Below are 15621 nucleotides of genomic sequence, written 5' to 3' on the forward strand. Positions count from 1 at the left end.
CCATGAAATGTCTTTTCAGGCTAGGGCAAGGGATCTCAGGACACATCTGTCTCCTCCCTTAGCCCTGTTTCAATACACACCCTGCGCAAGTACAATTTTCAAATTATTTATTCATAATTACACAGAAACAAAAACATAATACATGAACAGACAGACATAAAAATGAGCTTGTTTCTTTATACCTCCAACTGGGTCTAGAGTGTGTCTGGGAGTGACTCAATTCCCAGTCAGGGAACCAAATGTTGGACTCTAGTGTCCAAACCGAGAAGGAGTCACCCCCAGAGACAACCTCATATACCACAGCCGATGTAAAAGCATGAGGATTTTATTAATTCTGTCATGACAGCATCCCCCAGCATTTGAGAAGCTGAGAGACCCTGACTAGCTGGTACAGTCTACTTTTAAAGGAGAAGGCCCCATAGAAACAAGACGGGTTGTACCCTGACCATTATGATTGGCTTGTTCGAGAAGGGCTAGTACCAATAATTGACTGGAGAACTAATGTCAGATCAGATGAGGTAAGAGGTCATTTTGACCCCATTTCCCGGGGGACTGAGTCAAAATATACGTGTATGGGTTCATACTCAGTTCAGGAACTGAGTACAGGCATGTGTGTCTGTTAGGTCCTTGGTTCCCAGGGGAGGAGGTGAAGCACTAAGTCACGGAGGCTGAGAGGGTTTGGAATTGTCAAAAATGGCTTCAGAATTGTCTAAAATCTTACAAGATTATCAGCACCCACATTCCCAAAAATGGACTATAGATATTTTCCCTTGTGTGTGTGTGTTTTTTAAAGAGGGGGAAGTGATGCAGGAGAATTGTCTGTATTCTGTCAATCATGTTTTAAATAAACGCTGATTGGCCAGGCAGAAGGTGTAGGTGGGAAAACCAGACAGGAAGTGGAAATGATGCAAGGAGAGCAGGAGAATTCTGGGAAAGAGGAAGTTGATTCGTCCTATTCCTGCCCAGACCCCCGAGAAGCAAGATGTAGCCTGTCCAGCTGTGAAAGGTACCAAGTTGTGTGGCTAGCATAGATAAGAACAATGCATTAATATAAGTTACAAGGGCTAATAAGAAGCCTGACCTAATAGGCCAATTCGTTTATAATCTTATGGACTCCTCTGGGTGATTTTCTTTGGGGCTTGCTGGCTGTGGGGTAGTGGGAGGGACAGAAACCCCAACGAGCAGGCCCTCATGTTACACAGCAGCAGCATTCTACTTCCTCCAAAGAAGACAGAAGACAAATGGGCACACAACAATGTCCATCCACAGTTCGCTTCAACTGCCACGCACTGACCACTAGGGCAAACTGCCTTTCATCTAAATTGAAGATCTCCTGACATGGACAGAATCTCTGGAATTGACAACCTAGCTGCTCAGGTCAAGGTAGGCTTGTCTTCCTACAGATTTCTCAACCCACAGGATCTTCTGGAGCCTGGCAGTTCCTGTGTTAAACAGCAAAAGTCAAATGTGACCTTCACCAACCATGGAGAACCCTGAGGAGTAGCTCTAGAAGCCAACCAAGTAAGTTCTCTGTCATTTTTAAATCAATAACTCAAGTAAAATTTTATCCTTCTCAAAGATCTCTGATACAGTTTGACAGCTGAGAGGTTTTATCAGTTTAAAAGGACAACCTCACCAAACAAATTTCAGATCAAATTTCTCTCTCATGATGCATTCCATAGTCTTAAAAATACTTTTCATTATGCAAAAACATCTGTCGTAGTCATTCTGACATATGTCTAAAACTTCTGTTTTCACCCAAAGAATTCTTGTGTCTTCCAGGGAGCTGAATTGAAATATTCACCTTAAGCAGATCAGATATATCCCCCTCAATTCCCTGGTCCTATTTTTTTCTTAATTTAACTTTGTCCTCTGTTTTGCCAATACCTCAACCAGGTGTAAGAGATACCAGCCATTTCCATGGCACAGCAGACAGGAGCAAAGAGACCAGCTATGCCAGGATGTGGCCAGCACCCAGAATTCTCAGGACCTCCCCACCAAAGACGGCACTCACAAGTAAGCCAGAAGCAGTCTCTAGAATCCGCTGACCCAATTCATTTCACCTGTGGTGCCCAATCTCCCACTTTTATTATAAAAAAGAGATGGGAATGTAATGGTTGTTCTATCTCTTTAAGAGACAAGCCAAGCCCACTCCCTCCCCCATCTGCTGAGGCAGGCTGATCTTCCTGAGCTTCTGGCCTGAGCTCACTCTTTTTTTCATCTTCCTCTCAGAGAGACAGCGTCACTTCTGCCTCTCTCCCCACTTCTCCACTTTCCCCCTTCTCTGTCTCTTTCTCCTCTTCTCTCTCTCTCTGCCCCTTCTCTCTTCCCCCTCCATAACCCCCTGAATAAATATTCAACCTCACTCTGCATGTCGTGTCTATCCATGAATCTGTCTCCTGTCCACCCACCATGTGTCTCCCTGCCTGGGACCAGCCACTGCTTGGGGACTGGCAACAGTTGGTGTGGGAGAATTGTCTGTATTCTGTCAATCATGTGTTTTAATAAAACGCTGATTGGCCAGACAGGCAGTATAGGCGGGAAAGCTAGACAGAAAGTAGAGGTGGAGCAAAGAGACTGGGAGTATTCTGGAAAGCAGTTCTGCCCAGACCACTGGAGAGGAAAGATGTAAGCTTACCCGCTGGAAAAGGTACAGAGCCATGTGGCTAATGTAGATAAGGATAATGGGGTAACATAAGTTATAAGAGCTAATAAGTAGCCTGACCTAATGGGCCAATCAGTTTATAATCTTATGGAGTCCTGTGTGTGATTTTCCTTGGGAGTTGCCAGTTGTGGGGTACCGGGTGGGACAGAAACCCCAACAAGCCGGCCCTACATGTTACATATGGTACCCAGACGTGGATAACTGAATCCACAGAAAGCCTGAGAAAGCTTGGGAAAGAATAGAGTAAAGCATGTTTTGTTGGTAGCAGCAATTTCTCGGGTCTACTTTGCTTGCTAGAGGCAAGCAAGGCTCTCATCTAAGAGAGGCTTCCTGATTCAGCTTTAGCTGCAAAACCTTGCAGCTCTTTTAAGAGGTCCTGCTGCGAAGCACTTAAACAGTGTTGATGGAAAGCTGAACGCATGATTTTCAGGTTTTCAGCAGTAGCAGGAAAAAAGCTGTGCTGTTTTAAAATGCTGGCTTTCTGGGCCGTCCTACCAGGGCAAACTCTGACTCTTTCAGGCAGGCAGTCCAACTGAGTATGGTTTGTGAGCAGAATGCTGCAACTTGCTTGTTGGCAGGGACCTTAAAACACTGTAGAGTTGTGACAATAAAAATGGCTATGACGGTACCTCTGAAATGAGACTGGAAAGCTAAGGAATGGGCTAATTCCAGCCGTAAATGCCACAGTTTTAGTCCTCTCCTTAAAGACTCATGTGGTCAGAAAAAGAGAGATATACAGTAAAGAGAGATTCAACGAGGAAGAAAACCTCTACATGGTTTACAGTGTGTTAAAAATATATGTAGGCTAAAGGTTAAAGTCATTAAAAATAAAAAAGAAAGGGAGAAATAGGGTGTGGTGGTACACTCCTTTAATCCCAATGCCTGGGAGGCAGAGGCATATTGACCTCTGTGACTTCAAGGGTCAGAGGTAGATTGACCTCTGTGACCTCAAAGTGTGGTAGCATACACCTTTAATCCCAGTGCTGGGGAGGCTGAGACAGTGGGATCTCTGAGTTCAAAGACAGCCTGATCTACAGAGTTATTCCAGGACAAAGATATACAGAGAACCAGTCTCAAAAAGTAAAAGTAAAAAGAAAAGAAATAGAGGTTAAAATAAAGATGGAAAATACACAGAGAATCTTGATACTGTATGTTATTATGCTCTCTTTGAATTGTTTGAATGCTGAGGAAGGAGCAACAGCTGCTAAAAGACTTTTGTTTATAAATGCTGCTGAACTAAACCAAGATAGGTATTTTGAAAATACCTTGGCTTCAAAACTGAAGTCAAAAGGTATATTACTTTGGAGAAGAGATTTTGCTTTTGTTTCCATAGAAAATGAGAGGCTGTGGATTCATTCTGAGTTAAGAAAAATCAGGTTCGAAAAAGGAAGACCACCTGAGAAATCTCCGATAGGAACAGATGGCCCAGATGACAGAGTTCTACATCCAGAACAGATTCAAAACTGTTGCCTGAGATGATCAAGACTCAAAGAATACTCCAGTCAGGACTTGATTATAACTCCAAATTTTCTTTAAGTCCCCATAAGATCATCAGCGCCCGCAACCAGCAGGAAGTAGCCTGAAATACTACGCCCACATTCCCAACAAATGGACTATGGGTATATGGGTATTTTCCATTGTTTAAAAAAAAAAGAGGGAAATGGTGTGGAAGAATTGTCTGTATTCTGTCAATCATGTGTTTTAATAAAACGCTGATTGGCCAGGCAGGCAATATAGGCAGGAAAGCCAGACAAAAAGTAGAGGTGGAGCAAAGAGACTGGGAGTATTCTGGAAAGCAGTTCTGCCCAGACCACTGGAGAGGAAAGATGTAAGCTTACCCGCTGGAAAAGGTACAGAGCCATGTGGCTAATGTAGATAAGGATAATGGGGTAACATAAGTTATAAGAGCTAATAAGTAGCCTGACCTAATGGGCCAATCAGTTTATAATCTTATGGAGTCCTGTGTGTGATTTTCCTTGGGAGTTGCCAGTTGTGGGGTACCGGGTGGGACAGAAACCCCAACAAGCCAGCCCTACATGTTACAAACAGTCTCTGCCTGGGACTGGCTGCTCCCAGAGCCCACTGCCTGCTGCCACATTGCCCACCACCACCATTTGGGACCTACAGCATTTCTGCTGCCTACTGCCACCAGGGATCTTGCAGTATTTTCAAAAGAAACCATAAAACTGTGTCTTGAGCTTACTACTTCCTGGGACCTAAAAAAAAAAGTTATTTCCTTAAGGTCAAATGGACAGAGCTTACATATGTCAATGATTTTGGGGCTCTGCTCTCACACAAACACACCCTTAGTAGCCAGTGTCTCACAGCACCATGATGCCAGAGACAGTGGCCCCTCCCCCACTCCCTAAAGCCCATACTTCCCAACCCACTCCTGAGGAGCAATTTTGCTTCCCTGCCCTTCCCTATTCTGATGTTCAAGGTCAACTTCTACCTTCCCCTCCCCCTCCTACCTCATCACTCTACTCCTGGACCCCCTCTGCTCACTGGGATAGTCCCTCCCATGCTCCCTTTTCTTTTCCAAATCTCAGATAGAAAAGCAGCTAGGTTCCTTTTCTACTAATCCTTCTGCTTACCCATTTTTTCTCAGTCAGTACCAGATATTAGGAAAGAGTTAAGAAATTGGTGAAAATGGCCTTTAAATCTTTAATGCCCAAGAGGAATCAGCTGAGTCTTCCCGATAGACAAGGCTACAGCAGGCAACTAACCTACAGGCCCAGCCCTCAGGTCACAGGAAGGAAAACATGGGAAGTCAACCACAAGGCTCTACCCTGGTGGAGCCCATTCTAAGTCAACCTCACAGGCAAACTGTTTCAAGTGTGTCCTAAATGTTCACATGGCATAATATTGCACTACACCTGCTCTGAGGTTCTGTCCTATTTGCCAGCAACCTGGACACTGGAAATCACAATGCCCCCATGTGGGCTTGTTCTCTCTTCCAAGCCATGGAGGTCCAGACTCATCATCATCAGCAAGTGAAACTGTGCCAGCCTTCAAATATCTCAGCTTTGCAGAGGATTGACGCTGCCCAGACTTGGTTTATCCCATAACCCTATCCAAGCCTAGGGTAAAGCTACAAGTAGCAGGTAAGTCCATTACTTTTAGTCTCACTTGGGCCTTAAGTTTCCCTCACCAATTTCAGTTATGGGGGTAGATGGGTCCCGTTCCTCCCCACTTAAAACTTTGCCACTGAGTTGCATTTTTGCAGGACAGTTTTTTTTTTTCTTTCATTCTTTCTTAGTGATACCTGCTTGCCCAGCACCTTTACTGGGTGGAGATATCCTTAGCCGCTTCCCCAAAGCTTTGTTCCAGTTCTTAAAGCCCCTTTTAACCCCACCTATCTCCAAGATTCTATTTTAGAGGTTCACTCCTCCTGCCAGACGAGTGCCCAGACCAACCCACAAGGGACTCTCCACACACGTCAGTCTCTGCACCAGCTCTGTGGACACCAACTGGGGAAAGGTTGGCAGGTTAATTTCACTACTAATAAAAAAAAAATTCTGTTATCTCTTAACAGTTGTCGACACTTTTATAGGATGGATAAAAACATTTCCCGTCTCCAGGGAAACAGATGATGTGGTGGCTCAGGGTCATGGAGCTCATGTCAGAAGCTCTCAACATCTCCTGGACAATGGGACTCATAAAACAACTAATCTTCATTGAACTCAGGTTATCTTGGCCCTCCCTTCTCCCCATTGCCTTTACTCATCGGCCTGAGCCCTTTTGAGCTGCCTTATGGCAGGCCTTTTCTTTGTAACTATCACCTCCCAGTCCAAACTCTTCCACTGGTGGGGTACTTACCTTGCCTCTCCCTTTTGAGTTTCCTTCTCCATTCACACGCTGACAGTTGTCTCCCCGCCACCATACCAGTGGACCCTAATGCACCTAAACCTGCCCTGCTCTCCCCAGGGGACAGAGTACTCCTCAAACTAGGTCTCTTGAACCTTGATGCACAGGATCTCACATGGTAATCCTCACCACCCCCTTGGCTGCCAAACACTTCGGACACCCATGCTAGTACCATCTCTCCAGGCTCAAGCGGGCACCCACACAAGATACATGGTCTGTCCAGCACACATAATCTTCCACCCTCCGGTTTTCTAGGATGAAATGCCTACCTGCTCCTCATTCTGGCACACTCATCTTTAGTGATAACAATTTTTTTTTCCTATATACCTGTCAAGTTTGGAGCGTAGGCCCCAGTCCCTCGCATTTATCCAGTCCCCAGGCCTGGTCTGGACTCTAAATCCCAGCTGGCCAGGTCCTGCTTCCTCCATGGGGGTGGGGTCAGGACCTCTCCCCAGGGTATTTAAATGATCCCCCAAAAGAGGAACATGTGGTCTCCCTTTCATCCTCCTGGGGATCGCGTTCCCACGGCTTCCTGGTTCCCCCTCAGGGCCACCCGAGAGCACAGATCTCCCATTAAACCTGGATATTTATTAATTTGATTTGTTTGATTTGGCTTAATTGGGAGCTAATATTAAGGAATATTCCTAACAACACCTGCTTTCTCATCTCCCCCAAGGAACAGATGCCTGCAGTCTCTGGGATAACAGTACATGGGATGCCTTTCCAGCCATACCTCTTGCTGTACGTGGACACCTAGCTCTCCCCTTCCCCACGTCGTCCTGTACTCACAGGAACTAGCCAGATTTGAGTATACACCCTTCTTTCCAAAGACACCCTAAATGTTTGTCATAATCACCACCCAAATTTTCTGTCACCCCTATATCCAATGAGTGTGGAATGTTAAGTTGGGAGCTTAGGCCCCAGCCCCTTGAATCTATTCTAGCCACCTGACCTTGAGAGTTAGCACTCTGGACTCCCTGGGGTGGGGTCAGGACCACTCCCCAGGGTATTTAAATGAGCTCTCAAAAGAGGAACTTATGCTCCCTTTTCCTTTCTCCAGGTGGTTGACTTCATGCAGCTTCCCGGTTCCCCTTCGGGGCCACCCAAGGGCACAGAACTCCCATTAAACCTGGATATTTTTTAATTTGGCTTGTTTTGATTTGGCTTGATTCAAATTTTGTGTCAGCAGGGAGCTCGTGTTAGGAAATATTCCTAACATTCACCAAGGTCGACAGTCAGAAAAGTGTTTAAATCTTCTTTGCCTCAGGTGCCTAAGAGAGGGACTCACATGGTTAGTGTGCCTGTTCCGACAACAAGTAAGTCTAGGTAAAGGAAAAAGTCTTCACCTAAGAGAGATGCAAAAAAACACAAGTTTTATGAAAATTAATATAAAGGGAGGAAATGTGGGGGCTGAAAATTGCAGGCCATTTTTCCCACATTGTCTGACAGTTAGAGAATTGGAGGACAAATGGGTGAAATTTGCACCTGCCAGATAGGAGGTGGTTGCCTGAATCTTTTGAAGTTGGGTAAACTAGGAAGCATCCTCATGTGGTCAGGATATGCTAATGTGATTTTGCTCCTTCCTTTGTAACTGTGAGGTTACCTGGAGAGGAGATGTTTTCTGCCAAATGGTCTTGAGTCAACATGATTGAGTTATCTTGATACCTAGGCAACAGAATGTTAATGAATCTTTTTGTTACCTGCTCCCCCAGTTTAGGTTCCTATAAAAGTTGTGGAAAAATAAATGTGGGTGATACTCCAGATTTGAATGATCCCTGAAACTCCCTCTTGGTACCTTCTTGTGTTTTGTGTCTTTTCCCATGCCTCTACCCTGGTAAGAAGTGTTTTTGGTTGAGATTGGGCCTCAACACCCCAGACCCTGAAATCCACATACCCAAAGACTCTGTGACATTCAGGTGAAAACTCCATCCCAAGCCCCCTCCCCAATTTCTCTCTAAGCCGTGTGACATCTCAGAAAGTCTGTCAAATGATGATCTCCTTTACAAGAGATGCTCGAGGCTGCTCCCACAGGGTATTTAAACTGCCCCCAGAAAACAGATGCATGGTTTTCCAGGCTTTTTTCCCTATATCCTCTCTATGGGACTAGAAAATCATCCAAGAGTGTTGTGTCCATTAAACCTGGACTTTTCTAATTCAGTTTGATTTGGTCTGACTTGGTTTGTTGAGTCTACAGAGAGGAAGATTAGGGTACAGAAACTTTTCCTTCCTTTCTCCTTCCCATTACAATCACCCTCCTCTTTCTCCTAAACAAATGGGGCCCTTTGGGGTTATCCTTGCTACTTGTGGTGGTTTGAGAGAAAATAGCCCCCAATTGGAATAGCACTGTTAGAAAGTGCGGCTTTGTTGGAGCATGTGTGATCTTCTTGTTAGAAACTAGCAGTGGCTGAGCAGAGATGGGCCTATAGGAGCCAGCCATGATATGTTACATATGGGCAAGTCACCCAAAGGAAATTCTTTACTTCCAGCCATTTGCACCTGCCAGGGTACAACTTGGCCATCCATAAATTTAAATGGAGGCCTGAGTCTCAGTAGTTTACCCTGAAGCAGGGTTGCAGGAAGAACCACAAGCTAAGATTACCTGACCTCCACCTAAGAACAGACCATTTAAAGGAAATACCTAGCATTCCAATTGTTGTAGATAGGACAGCCTGCCAGAACACACTCACCAGAGCACCCTCTAGACAAATGTCAGACAAAAAGGGATTTTAAAACCTCAGAAACCCCTCACCCCCACCTTTACTACTATAAAACCCTATTTTAATTGAGCATGGGGCTCTCTGTTTATTCCAATATGTTGGACACGTGGAGAGACTAAGTTTGCAAGCTTGTTTCAAATAAAGGCTCTTTTCTTTTACATATGGGACTCGGTCTCCTTGTTGGCTATTGCAGTGATTTTGATGATTTGGGTATAATAGGGCCTTGCTTGGGTAGCAAGAGACAGGCCTTCCAACTCTGGCTAGGCTCAGGAAGTTATGCTAGGTCTCACCAAACTCAAGTTAGGCTCAGGAAGTTACACTGGGCCTCATGCCCAGGACTCATGAGACCCAACAGCTACTAACAGTTAATATCTAATACCAATTGTCCTGTCAAGCCTTAATGCTTCTTTGATTAGTAAGAGAAAATACAGAGAAACACAAAGCTGCCTGAACAATTCACAGTCGAGGGAGTGCATTGTTCTCTTAGGAACTGGAAAGCACATTGTGCTCCAGGAGCCATGAACTCAAACCTAAAAACCCCACAAATGCCTCTCAAGACAGCTAGAGACCATGTCTCTTGATTAATTAAATAAAAAATATTTTAGGATGTAGAGTTTTTTTTTTAAGAATATGAAGGTTTAATTAAATGATTTTAGGGGCCTTAAAAATAAGTTTTAGATACATAAGAAAATAAAACATGTTCCAGATTGTCTTCCCCTTTCATGATATTGTTATATTAACATTTCAAAAGTTCAAAGTTTAACATTAATGAAATTCTAAATAAACTGATACAACAATGTTGCTCACTATTCAGCAATAAGCTGAGGATCCTATATTCTCTGGTAATTGTTTAATTATAAACAAAATGTTTCTGATTTTAATGGTGGCATCTTCCTGATTTACATTTGTCAAACCTCCTAAACAAACAAAAATAAATATTACTGCTTTTAACCAAAATTATTTTTGGTTACCAAACTTCTATTATGACTCAAAAGAAATGAGTCTTCTTGCCTCTGCTATAACATAAATTTCAATGTAGATTACACATAATAATAGTAATAATAATACTGGCATATCTGACATTTTTGCTCTTAAGGAAGGTTCTTATAAGCTTCAAGATATCAACTTGGGTCAACCAGCATCATCACAGGTCAAAATGAACTCAAATAAGTATTACTTGTCAATGTTTATTTTCCAGTCTGCCTATTTGAACTTTTTTTTGGGGGGGGGGGGGGCAGGGAGAACTTTTTCTTTTTCCCTGACCTGGATTGCCCTCTGTCGTCTACTAAAGCCATACACCTAAAATTTTAAACCTGCACCTGAGAGAAAAAGTTTGTTCTTTAAAATTCCTTAGATATATGTTCTGTCATTGATGTATATTTACTCCACTAAATTCAGAATCATTGAAATGGGTACAGCTTGCTGTGTCATATTTTCAGGCAGCAGCCTCCTCTCTCTGTATCCCTGTGCCCAAACTTCCAGCTCACAATCCAGGGAATTTTGATGCACTCTCCTGGCCTTCTTTCAGCACAGGATTTTGTTTGTTTGTTTGTTTGTTTCAAGACACAAAATTGGGTGGGTAAGTATGGGATCAGGTGATTCATGGAAAGGGAAAAGTGGAAAAAGGATCAAAATAATTTGAAGAAAATTCTCAGAGAATAAAAAACATAAAGAATAAATTCAAGGAATTTGATTAGGAGAAGGTGTCAATCCCAAATTACCTGAATGCTTTCTATAATGTGTGAACTATTTGCTTTCATAGTCAAAATTAACATTTTATTTATTTGTTGTGTAAAAAATTGTCTCTCCCTGAACAAGATTGGTGATTGGTGACACATCAGGTCTGATCATCTTCCTTTCTCTGTCCCCTGTAGACCTGAAATAATGAAAGTATGAGAACAGCCATGCTTGACTTTTTATGTGGGTGATGGGAATTTGAATCCAGGTCCTTATGTTTCTACAACAAAACTCTTTCCCACTGACCCATCTCCCCAGCCCATAGAAATATAAGCCAGGCACGGTGGCACACTCCTTTAAACCGAAAACTCAGGAACTCAGAGAGATCTCTGAGTTCAAGGTAGCCTGATCTACATATTGAAGCTCTGTCTCAAAAAAGAAAAAGAAGAAAGAAAAAGATTGGTTTTCTGTATGCTGTTTAAATAATTCATGAAAGTAGTGATAAATTGTCTATAAGAAATTGGTTTGAATAGCTCACTGGAAACTAGTGGGAGGATTCTTTAGAAGGGCCGAAGCCCAGGAAAACGTACTGTTCTTCCAGAATTATTTCCACAGAGCAGTGGAAAAAAACTCACCCTGTGTTTACTATAAATAAGATGGGCACACTGGCAAGACTTTTCCCTGGGTTATCTCTTTTGAATCTTAGGAGTTGGTATGAGCAGACTTCTTTTTTCAAGTCTACTATGAAAAAGATTATTGGGTCAGATAAGATCATAAACCTATCAAGTTTCTTTTGTGGATAAAGTTCACATAGTTTAATGATATAAAATAAATTTTTGTACAAATATTTTTGGGGGGGTCAGGAACTTAATTGAAACTCATCAGTCCCACTGCCATAATTGTGACAAGATAGTTCTTTCCATGAGTCTGCTTTGAAGACTCTAATATTAGACACACTGCTAGTCCCTGAGGATGTTTTCTACCTTCCTATAAGGATGGAGGAAATAAAAGGGATTGCAATAAAAAAATTGTTAGAGATAAATGAAGAAGTAACTTAGAGTGATATTCCAAAAATTAAATGTTCTTTATTTACCTAATATATAATAAAGTACAGGAATAAAAATAAAATGCATCGTTTACAAGGTATTTGCAGTTTAACACTCAACAGCAGAATGTGTGGTGTGTTGACACACAACTGTGATCCCAACTTCTTTCAAAGGGTCACAGGTTCAAGACAAGTGAAAAAAACCTTATCAACCATAAAATTTATGACGAGCAGTGGTGGCACACTCCTTTGATTCCAGTACTTGGGAAGCAGACAAAAGCAGATCTTTGTGAGTTCGAGGCCAGCTTTGTCTACAGAGTGAGTTTCAGAACAGCCAGAGCTACATAGAGAGACCCTGTCTTGAAAAAAAAAAGCAGAATAAAATTTGTAAAAGCCCCTAGGTTAAAGACTCACACCACCACTGCTACCACTGCCTACTGCTTTTCATCATGAAATTATAAGGGCAAGTGCATGTTGGAGAATTCATTTTGCTGGTCTAATAACCTCATAACGAAGACAGTCTGCACAAAACTTCATATCATAAAAGTGAGATTCACTAAGAATAAAAGGACTTGAGGCTGAAGGAATAAGAGCCAACACCCATTTTAGATATATCAATATCATTCTAAATCCCTGTATGTGCCATTCTCCAAGATGATTTTTAGTTGTGATGCCTGCCAGAAGAAAAGACCTATATTTTGAGATTTGTATTTTGTTTACAGCTATCTTAAACTCACAAGTTAAGTAAAATATTCACCTCTATCCCATCTGCAGAGTAAGTTGTGGGTCTAGGAGTTTAATCTGGTATATTGTCTCCTAGTGAGACAACGGGATCCAGGCTTTAGAAGCAATTAGCACCTCCTTTATTAGTTAATATCTCTTTCTCTCAGCCAGAGATCTTCCAGACTTGAATTCCAGCAGACTGAACTTTCCTGATACCCTCCTGTCCCCCTGCCTGTTTGCTACAAAACAGCTTTTGAGAAATAATAAAATTTGCAGCTTGATCATAAAGTCTGTCATTTCTCATGTCTCTTAACCTTCCATTCCTCCCCTCCCTGTTTATCAGGGATGCCCATTCACGTCTTGCTTGCTGGGATAGATGCTTTTTTCATAGAAAGAAAGTAAAGCTTGGCATGATGACGTCATAGCTAGAAACACCCCATAGAAGAGTTTGTGAAACAAGTTGGAGAGGAATCCTTGATCCAGTCTTCCCTGCACCCACGGAGAGGAATGCAGGCTATGAACACTCTACAATGCAGGGTATCATTCTGCCTTCAGAATTTCTACACAAAGAGACCACACTGAGACAATAGCAAAGATGTGCTCTAGGTAACTGAATCCAGCTCAGCTCACCCAGGATGCTGAGTTGCTTCCAGACCCAGAGGCCCCACTATGACTACAATTTTCTGTAGTTTGAATCCTTCTTGCTTTGGAGCTGAGATGCATACTAAACCTCTGACTGTTTTAGTCTCTGGGACACAGAACTCATTTTGATTAAAATATTAACCCCTCTTCACTTAAGAAGGGGGCAGACCGAAGGTTTGACTGTTGCTCAGAGACTAAAACTGGTATTTAATAACAACAATGTCATTGTACTCTTACTGGAATTGACCTAATGGTATTTGTAACTGCTTATAGATGTTGAGAAAAGTTTGACACACCCTGTAAAATATTTGAGTTTAAAGCATATGTTAAGAATTTTAGATTTTGATCCCTTTGCGTTGCCTTAAAAGGGAAATTTTGTTTCTATATTGACCACACTGGGATAGTTAGAGACAATTTTGCTAAGGTCAGTAAAGAATCATAGCATAGAAAGAAGCAGAGAGAGCAAAAGGAGGGGTGGTTTCCCCTGGATCACCACCTTCTTACCCTCCCTTTTGGGACCCCATTTAGGATTTTTATTATTCATGACTTTTGGACTGTGGGTCCTTAATAGGCTTATTTAGTTTGTTTGCCAACAGGTAGACTGTTGCATAAGGAGTGGCTGGCTGTTTCCGCCGGCTCCCTGTCTAGTTTACACCCGAAATAATTACACGGAAACTGTATTCATTTAAATACTGCCTAGCCCATTAATTCTAGCCTCTTATTGGCTAACTCTCACATCTTGACTAACCCATATCTAAGAATTTTTATGTCACCACAAGGTCGTGGCCTACCGACATGAGTCTAGCAAGCATCCATCTTGGGGAGGAGCTTCATGGCATCTGCCTGATTCTGCTTTCTTTCTCCCAGCATTCTGTTCACTCTACTCCACCTATCTTAACCAATGAAAGCAGCAGATAAGATAGAAGTCCCACCTACACCAGTAGACTTTTTGGCATTCAAGCCCATTCAGGCCCGTTGTCACCAGCTTGACCTGGCTGATCATGGGCTAGAAGAAACCCCTTGAGAGTGAGTCTCCTATTGGAACCATATAAAACCAAGAGATATGTGTGTCTGTCCACAACAGGCATGGACATCAGCAAGGCAAAAAGCTCTGTAGGGAGAGGAACATGCATTCTGTCTCTGGGTTTCCTGAGATACATGCCTGATTGCGTAGAGATTGATGTCTAGAGGTATTGACATGAAAACCTAGACTCTCTCCTCCCCAAAAAGACATCTTTAACTTTGAAAAGATATTTCACCCACTAATTAAACATGGGAGGATGGGGCCTTTGTTCTCCTCCCTATACACTGGTTAATGCCTATTCATCTACCAGATGACATTTAACTCTCCTCATTCTAATACTTAAAAAGGGCGGACATGCCAAAAGTAAAAACCTGTATTTTGAGATCTGTATTTTGTTTACAGCTATCTTAAGCTCACAAGTTAAGTAAAATATTCACCTCTATCCCCTCTGCAGGGTAAGTTCTGGGCCTAGGAGATTAATCTGGTATATTGTCTCTTAGTGAGACAACAGGCTCCAGGCTTTGGAAGCAATTAGCACCTCCTTTATTAGTTAATATCTCTTTCTCTCAGCCAGAGATCTTCCAGACTTGAATTCCAGCAGACTGGACTTTCCTGACACCCTACACTCTCCCCTGCCCTTTTGCAATATAACAGCTTCTGAGGAATAATGAAATTTGCAACTTGATCAGAAAGTCAGTCTTGTTGTCATTTCTCATGTCTCATGACCTTACATGTCTCCCTTCCAGGTTTATCAGGGACCCCCGTTTATATCCCACTGGCCAGGAAAAATGCCAACAAATATTCAGTTTCATTTGATAACAGAGTTGAAAGTTGAGAATAGAGCAGCAGCTGTAGATATCAAGTTGCAAAGCATCTCAACAAATCTAGGAAGATGCAAAAGGAATTTGACATTGCAGGATACAGCAGTTAGCCTTGCTACAGATCCATCTCCTATCTGAATAGATTCTGGCACTGCTAATCCTGTTGCTGTTCAATTAGACATCGTCTTCCACTCCTTAGATGGGAACCCTCTGAAAATAATTAAAAAGAAATGCATTCTCTTCTTAGTGAAATCTTGCCTGTCTCGACTGCTTTTTTGTAACACCAATCCAAAAAAAAAAAAAAAAAAAAAAAAGACAGAGTCCCTGAGGAATAATTTGCTCTAGTTTTGTGTCTACTGTCTTTTACATTCTCAAGGTTTGACTTGAACATAGAACCTCTGACATTCATCCCTTCAGTACATGTACAAAGCATTGAACTT

General features: G+C 42.4%; 1 long non-coding RNA gene across 1 annotated transcript; it reads left to right on the forward strand.

Annotated features, from left to right (window-relative positions):
* The first annotated feature begins 5335 nt into the window (after positions 1-5335).
* On the forward strand, positions 5336-9309 carry LOC148122573 (uncharacterized). Its single transcript, XR_015737432.1, has 4 exons — positions 5336-5769; positions 6201-6352; positions 7209-7273; positions 7593-9309. It is a non-coding gene; the product is annotated as an uncharacterized LOC148122573 (long non-coding RNA).
* Positions 9310-15621: the final 6312 nt, after the last annotated feature.

Source organism: Myodes glareolus, chromosome 3 (genome assembly GCF_982192425.1).
Source record: "Myodes glareolus chromosome 3, mMyoGla1.1, whole genome shotgun sequence".
In the NCBI taxonomy this organism is placed as follows: Eukaryota; Metazoa; Chordata; class Mammalia; order Rodentia; family Cricetidae; genus Myodes; species Myodes glareolus.